Here is an 8,869-nt window from a genome sequence, read left to right as displayed (position 1 = left end):
GATTGTAGATCTCTTACTGATCTCTTCTTCCACATTTAGAAACAGAACAAATATTGCTTTAGGAAACATCCTACAAAATCTTTCAGAGAATTGTAGTAGTACTTGAAAATTGTTTTAATTATATTTAAGCAAATAATTTTATTTTGTCCCATGTTGTAGCTTTATACTGTCCATTTTTAATAAATAAAAAATTATTTTATATAGTCAAAGTGAATACTTGCATCAACCAATCATTATGTACTATCTTTCGATAAATTATCAGAAATAAATATATAGTAGACATCATTAATAGTTCCAAAATTGCAGGGCAAATTTATTAGTATGAAAACTCTTTAGTAGTACTTATGTCTAATAACATACATTACATAGCTTTTCTAAATTTTAATCAGATGGATGAAATAAATTGAGGTAAGAGATAATATTTATGCAGTAAATTTAAAAGACTTTAAATGATAGATATTCATCTTTTTATGTTATATTTCAAACTTTGGATTATTTTAGATTGTTCATGTTGTTCGCTATTATGTAAAAACATAAATATTTTTGGCTCACAGGACAGGCATCTTATCCTATGGATAAAAGCAGGACAATAATCTTGTCTGACACCTTTATCTTTCTTTTTTCAGATATTGAAAATGTTTAAGTTTGTAAGATTATGTCTGTGTAGCTTTAACTAAGGCTCACTGAGATAAGGAATGGAACAATTAATTATGAATGTAATGTGGTCTAGACGATTTAGTTCTGGTTTCCTATACTCTTTTCTTCTCTAATGCTGGCCCCAAAGAAACCCAAACCAACCAATATGATACCACAAACCATCATGGCAAACAAATGCCCCTGCTCCTCCCTGCTGGATGATCAGACAGGATCTGAACAGCAATTGAAGTTCAAACTGGATACCTTGAAGTTGTAATCCTTTTAGTGATTGAATATTAAGGCACAAACAGAAAACAAACTACTTTTCCTTTTAAATTTAGACTGTGAGATAGTTCTCTCCTTGCCCCTGGATGAACTCTCAGGTTTGCCTCAGATTTTTATTCAGTTACACTTAGATAATAAAGAGCTCAAATAAAATTCCAGAGAATGGTCTCATTTCAGTCATTAAAATGTCTAGACCAGAGTAATAATAAAATTCAAAGATTGGAAATGAATGCTTGTTTCTGCTTGGTTCCAGGACAAAAGCGATGCTCATTCAGATTCATCTCTCTCTCTTTTTCTCTCTCTGTTTAACAATCTATACGTCTATTCTTTCTCTTCACTGTCTGCTCAGGTCAACAGTATCAGACTCTCTCCTGACCTTCTATTTTGCCCTCTGCAATGCTGACAGCACCGTTGGATCATCCGTTGTCAAGTAACCCATGAACAATAGGCAGCTTGCTTTTAAAGAGGAAATATTTGGTGGCTACATTTTTTTTCTAGGCTTTCGGGGTTCAGCTAGATCAGTAAATATCTCATTTTCAACAGTCAAATTCTACGTGGCAAGTGCATAAATCCTTCAAGAATATTTGTGTCATTAATAGCTGCACTTCTGATTAGAAGCTACTATTAGTTGCTATTATATAGGACTAATAGGAAGATATAAGAATTTTTGTTTTGTTTTGTTTTGTTGTGTGTGTGTGTGTGTGTGTTTTAGGGGCCAGGGAAATTATCACATGACTAAAGAACAACTTGGCAATAATTCAGAAATAATTTTGGAGTCTACATGAATGTCCATTTCTATGACTATACATTTAATTACATATGTATGTAATAAATTGATTACATATATGAGTGTGTTTGCACATAGAATTCTTAGCACTCTGTCTGGATCATTAGAGTACATAGAGCAGTGATGGTTTATATCACAGGGACACAAGATATCAAAAAGAAGAATCTGTGGGTGGTGGCAGAAAATGGAAAGATTGCATACTGAAAAATCAGCTGAAGAAAAAATAGTGAAAATAAGTAAACTGTAGAGCTTAGTTTTTCAAATGTAAAAAATGACAAAATTTTTCCATTTGATAGGTTTAAAAGGCTAGTATTCTCTCAATTAAAATTTTACTGTCCTTATCTTTTTTATTCCATCTCTACTACTATCATCTTCTCACTGAAGTTTTTCAACATAATGCAGTCATTTATATTCACTCATTTAAAATAAAAACCTTATCACATAAAGTAGCAGAAGAAAAATGAGTCTTATGATGCTTATAAGAGTGAAAATGCCTGATCAGCATAAATAGAAGAGCAGAGCAGAGAAGGAACGATGTGTTGCCTTAATGAATTTTCAGACATCAGTAGGTCAAGGATTAAGACAGGGAGATAATTCAAAATAGTAAATCTAATAGGGTTGCTAATGTATCTCAAAGGAGCATAAGAGGAATGCAATGTGTTTTGAAAATATTGATGAGTTTTTACTGAGGGTCCTCGCGTGTCTCTGGTGGTATCTTCCATGATCTAGTGCCTCTACCACATGATAGAAGAATCCTACATTGTAAATGCAGTGACTGCTGCCTGCTTAATGTCTCACTGACTTTTACTGTTCAATGAAATGGCGAAGTACCCGTTAGACTCAGCTACTCATAAAGTTTAGTTGGTTTGGATATGGAGACTTTTTTGTTTCTAGTCAATGGTAACTTTGAAAGCTTTTTGAATATGAAACTAATAGATTAAAAGTCAAGAATTGATACAAACATATCAGGGGTATATCACAAGGCAGCTATATATAACAAAGAGACTCAAATTCTATTTTGTCCTCACATTTGTGTATATAGACAACGTAAAGTAGAATGATAGAGATGGAGAAATGTTAAAAAGAACTCATTAACTCATTCTTAAAAAAGGTCATTGGTTTTTAATTAAAAGACTCTAAATATCTCATTACAGATTTTTTTTAATGCCAGAATTACAAATTGCCTCAATTATGCACATATTTTGTAGTTGATAATTTTAGTTCTTTGTACTTTAGTGTTCTGAGAAAATATTGGTGAAAATTGAGAATTATGAGCACATTTAAGTGAGGGTAACTCAAAACAGAAACCAAGCCTCACGAGAATAATATAGATGTTGATAAGGGAAATAAGTATTTTAGAAACAAAAAATATACATAACCATGCATGCATTATAACATTCCTAATTTTGCCTTCTGACTCTCAGAAGACCTTGAGGAGCATATAGTTCTGCAATCATTTCAGAGACCAAAAGGGCGAAGTCAAGGAGTTCCCTCGTAGCAAGTGCAGAAAGCAAGACGTGGGGAAGTGTGCTTTTCCCTGTGTGAAATGATTGCAGCGGCGATGCAGAATTTGTTGATGAGGCATTTCTGCATCTCATTTTCTTATATTTGATTATTTTAGTAACTACCTATTCGGTCACCGTTCATTCACATGTTCCTAGAAGAAATATTTCAGGGGCCACGATAAATGACATTTTAAACATCACATTTCTGCATTAAAGATTGGATTATAAGGCAGCTTTATGGATCCTTTTCATTCTTTATTACACTTATGACTTTTATAATAAGCTCCTACATATACGAAAAGAGGCTGTGGGTTAAGTGTGAAGAGATCCAGAGGGTAGTAGAGTTGTTAAGCATTCTCATAAAAGACAGTGGCGTAAAAAGGGGTAAAAGCATCGGGAGGAATCGCTCTTAAAAATGCTCATGGAAGTCTCTTGTCAATCAAATAAGGTGAGATGGCTATTAGGCTTATTACCAGGGAGATACGTCACACCAAAATCCACATCCTTCTAATGATGTCAGGGGTTACCTCCCTAGTTATTAGGGTGCACCTCCAGTTCATACTCTCAGGGTTTCCTCATCCCTACTGTCGACTTTATCTCCCTAGTTACCTACTCTGTGTCTCTCTTTCTCATACTTCTTTCCCTCCTCAGGATGACTTTTTTTTTTTTAAATAGACTCTCTGCTATTCCTTTCCGGTCTGCATTTTAATACCCAAATTGGGATCTGAAATACATTTCCTCCATTCTTGACCGCTACTTCCTCAAAGTCTCCTTTCTTCTTCACGACTAAATGAGATCTTCTGTCTTCATTCAAGTCATTCTCTACTACTCCCCTCCCCAGTAGAAGCCAGTCTAAGTAATGCCCCCTAAATATATAAAGCACAGCATGCTAAAACAATTCGTATAATTTACTGGACATGTATATCATTAGGTTTAAAAGTTGTTATAAAGCTAAGCATAGACTCATTTTATAACCCATAATTTGTGCTTCCAGATATTTACCCAGTTGACTTGAAAATGAATGTCCACAAAAGTCTGCACATCTGGACATGAGTGTTCATAAGAATTCTGTTCATAATCTTCCCAAACTGGAAGTGATCATTATGACTTTCAAAAGATCAAAGAAGAATAAAACTGTGGTATATCCACACAAGGAAATACTACTCACCAAGAAAAAGAAATGCGCTATCAACTATGTGAAGACGTGGAAGAATCTTAAATGAATATTGCTAAGTGAAAGAAGCCAGTGTTAGAAGGCTATGTACTTTATGATTCCATTTAGAGTAGAAGGCACTATAGAAGCAGAAGCCACATTGGTGGCTGTCCGGAAGTAAGACTTCTCTCCATCAGGTCTTGACATGACTGCAACCTTTTGAGAAACTATGAGTCTGAGGATCCAGCTAAGCTGTAGCAAGGTGCCTGACCACAGAAACTGTGAGATAAAAAGTGTTTGTTGTTTTAAGCTGCTAAATTTGGGGGATAATGTATCATACAACATTATATAATTAATCCAATCATATACATTGTATATAACATTAAAACCAAATCACCAGATGAACTTTTGCTTTTAAATAAGAAAGATGATATTGAAAAATTGTGAAAATATCTTTGTCATTGAACAATGCACGTTAACAGAGTTATCTCTGGAAATAGGACAGTTTTGAAACTAGACTCTGGGAATGCTATGCCTTCTACTTTTTCAGAATGATACTATTTTTCAGTATGTATCATGTTTTTTACAAATTTTCTGCATACGTGAGTCATTCTATTGCATTTTAATGCGATTTCCCTCCCAATTAGCTCTGACTCTCCAATCATTAAGAGGGAAAAACAAAGACGTGCCTTTAAACATTAAACAGGACAAAATAAATGTTTGGTCCTGTCTTCTGATTCCTCTTAGATGTGTCTACATTTTAATTCTTTCACATTTTCTAAGTTAATGGAATGGAAAAGAGAAAAGAGATGGTTCTAGATAGAGAAGTAAAAACCACTCAGAATCAGAGGGGGAAATGAAAACCAAATAGAATCTGAGACCATTTAAAATGTCAAATTGTAATTTTTCTGGTTTCTGATTTATATCATATTCAAAACTGCTCCCTCCACTGGCTCTTTCCTATACAAATATGGCCCATTTCTTATACAGATATTTTCTTTGGCTAGTGTTCCCCATAGGCACAGATCAATCTTCACACCTTCTCAAACTCGTTTTTCCTCTTTTGGCATGTGTTCTGTTTGCCTGCCATATGTATTTATCCCTGCAACATTTCCAGACCCAATTTAAAGTTTGAAATATATCCTTCCCTACACTTTGCATTTCTATGCCTTTGGAACTTGGCATAAGTTTTATCCATCAAAATCTGACTGATTTTCCTCTTTTTTTAAAAGCTAGTTAATTTCAAAGAAGTATTTCCTCCCGCTTTTATCATTTTTGGCCCAACTCAGAGAACATAAAAATATATCAGTGTATCAGAGAAATCTCTTTGTAGTCCTGTGAGGGCATTCCTGGTACAGATAGTGTCTTTGTGGGACAACTGGGGTCGATCAGAAAGTTCTCATCTAAGCTTTTCAGCTGACTTTTTGTATGTGAACCTCCTATAGAAATGGTTTGCCACGTGAGAGATCTGATTTAATTTGTAATTCATAGAACGGCACTTGGAGTGATTGCTCCAAAACTAAAATTCCTAATTTATCTGATGGCTCTCTATGGACACAAGCAAACTTATGGTATCAAAATTTGTGTCACCCAACACGTCACAGACAAGAATGAGTGCTTATGTCATCACTCCTGGTTGAATCCTCTTGCTCTCTTCCATGCTTTCTCCATTTTCTAAGGTCTACGTCGAGTACCACTTCCTTTACAAACCCTTCACTGATTTTACCCACGATGATCGCAACTTTTCTAAAATCTTAAAGCATTAGTTGTCTTTCTCATTTTAGCTCTTAATTATAGACTCTTACACAGCCTGGGATACTCTTCTTTCTCTGCTTGGCCTGACAAACACATACTTGTTATTAAGAACTCACGGTAAGCACCACTTCCTTCTTGAAGTCACCCCTGACCACTCCCACCTTCTGTCATCCAAGGAAGTGTCCTTTCGACAGTTACCATGGAATCATCTGTATGAGAACGGGGCCTGTGTCCCTCTGTTTAATAACATATTTCTTCTTTACCTCCGCACTGCAGAACAAGTTTCTCTCTAGTAGGCAGTTAATTGTGTTCAACTCTGCCTCACCAACGCCTAGCCCTAGGTCTGGAAAATTAAAGAAACTCAATACATATTTGATGAAATAATAAATGAATGGACACAAAACATAAATTAATGAACATGTAAAGGAATGAATTATTGCAGTGTTATGTGTATTGAATAATTACCGATGCATATAAATTAATTCATTACATGTATCCATCAGTCAGCTAATTATGTGCATGGATTATCAATCATTATGTTTATTAACTTAGGACCATCAAGTCAATTAATAATATGTATAAATTAATGATTCTGTGTACATTTTTTTCTTTCTGAATAGAGGGGAAAAAATGAGTGTATATTTGATATATATACACTCTAGATATATATTTGATAGATATATATTTGAGCTCTATGTAATTGAGAAAAGAGATTTTGTTCTTTTTCACTGGTATGGACTGAATATTTGTATCTCCTGAAAATTCATACGTTGACCTCTAATCCCCAATATGACAATATTTGGAGGTAGAGCCTTTGGGGAGTGACTAGGTCATGAGGGTGGAGCCCTCATGAATGGGATTAGTGTCCTTATAAAAGAGACCCCAGAAAGCTCCCTTGCCCCTTTCACGATGTGAGGACACACTGAGAAGTTGGCTGTCTAAGAACCAGGGACCAGGCTCTTCCCAGACCCTGAATCTTCCAGTGCCTTGGTCTTGGACTTCCCAGTCTCCAGAACTGTAAAAAATAAATTTCTGTTGTTTATGTCACCAAGGTCACAGTATTTTCATTATAGCAGCCCAAATGGACTAAGACATTCATATTTTGCATATTTTCAGCAGAATAATTTTTATTAGAAAAAGAATTTACTGAACTTTAAGGAAGTTAGAAAAAATAGAGAGGAAAATAAGGAAGAAATTACTGAGAAGAAAAATAAGAATAAACCCAGTGTTTTAAGCATAGCAACTGATATATTTTCTTTAAATGTTTTCCTTGTAGTTATTGTCACGTTTTACCATTCCATGCATCATTGGAATCATTGCATAACATTCATTATAAAGATTGTCACAGTTTACCTTACTGAAATCCACCAGCCGAAGACCAGGAGAACACACCTAATGAAACAAAATAAGGTTATTTAGCATGTTGCAGCAAGGAAGAGTTCTCTCTAGAGGAATGGTCAAGGTCTCAGTAGAAGAATTTGGGAGAGGTTTTTTTAAAGGACTGGACTTATGCTGGGTGATTCTAAGTAGGGCTTAAAGAGAAGAGGGCATTTCTGAATTGAATGCTGTCAGAAATTAGAGGCGATCCAGGGATTGGTTATCTTGGCATTCATTCTCTAGGAGGTGGGAAGATGTTAATAAAGAAATCTGTGTTGTTTTGGTAAATAAGTAGTAGTCACTTGAGTTAGTACAAAGAAAGGTTGTTTAGTTGTTTTTGTGGTTGCAGAGTGTCCTGGTCTCTGTCTTGTTTCAGACTGGTCACTGCCACACCTCAAACAAGTTGATGAGTATTGATGTTTCGTGTGTGTCATTCATCACAGCCTTGCCCTAACTGCCCACAACCAGGGCTAATTTTCACTTTCCGGAATGATTTATTTATTATTAGACTCTTAGTTTTTCCACCTTTTCAATTCTATGATGTGATATGCTGAGCACCATTATAAATATAGCTTTAAAAAAAAGATTCCAGAGGTGGCCATTAGTATCAATTTGTGGTCATTTTTCCTTTGCTCGCTCTACTGACATTATTTTCCTGCAAAACTGCCGTATACCACTTTGAACTATCAATAGTTATATATGATACTGTACCTCCATTGTTATTGTAAATTTTATATTTTAAAAATTATTTAATAGACTAAAATTGAATACAATTTTTAACTTATTTGAGTTTTTATAATTATTTGTGAGGCTGATTTTTTTACATGTGTCTTGTGGGTATCTGAAATTATTTTGGAGAATGTTGAAAAATACACTTCTGAGATATTGCTATTGCAGATATTATAACTCAGTTTCTCATCATGCATTATCTTCATGTTCCTATACATAGTAGCATCTCTGGATGGCCTTGAAATGTATTTGTTGAGACTAAATCTGAATATTTGATATTTTTATAAATAGCATTTTTGTAAATAAAATCTTTAAATAATTTCTCCAGGGTGAAAATTTCAAATATTGGCATAAATCTCAACAATAGCTATTGGAACTGAATGAATGAATAAGAAAAACGTACCATAATCATGCTAAGCCAACATTTTTGAGCTGTATGCTTCTTTATAAAATTATTGCATATAAATTTCCAAAATGAGAAAACTTATGCTTTAAGCTGCTAAATTGGTGGTCATTTGTTATGCAACAATGGAAAATGTATTAGTTTTCTATTTTCCTAACATTTTTAGTTAAATTCATTTGAAAAACAAAGGAGACTTCCTGAAAGAAAGGCACATATCTATCATATATGTATCTGAATAT

The sequence above is a fragment of the Pteropus medius genome, unplaced genomic scaffold (genome assembly GCF_902729225.1).
Source record: "Pteropus medius unplaced genomic scaffold, Ma_sr-lr_union100, whole genome shotgun sequence".
Lineage (NCBI taxonomy): Eukaryota > Metazoa > Chordata > Mammalia > Chiroptera > Pteropodidae > Pteropus > Pteropus medius.
The sequence above is the reverse complement of the archived record's forward strand: the minus strand, read 5'-3'. Positions refer to the sequence as shown.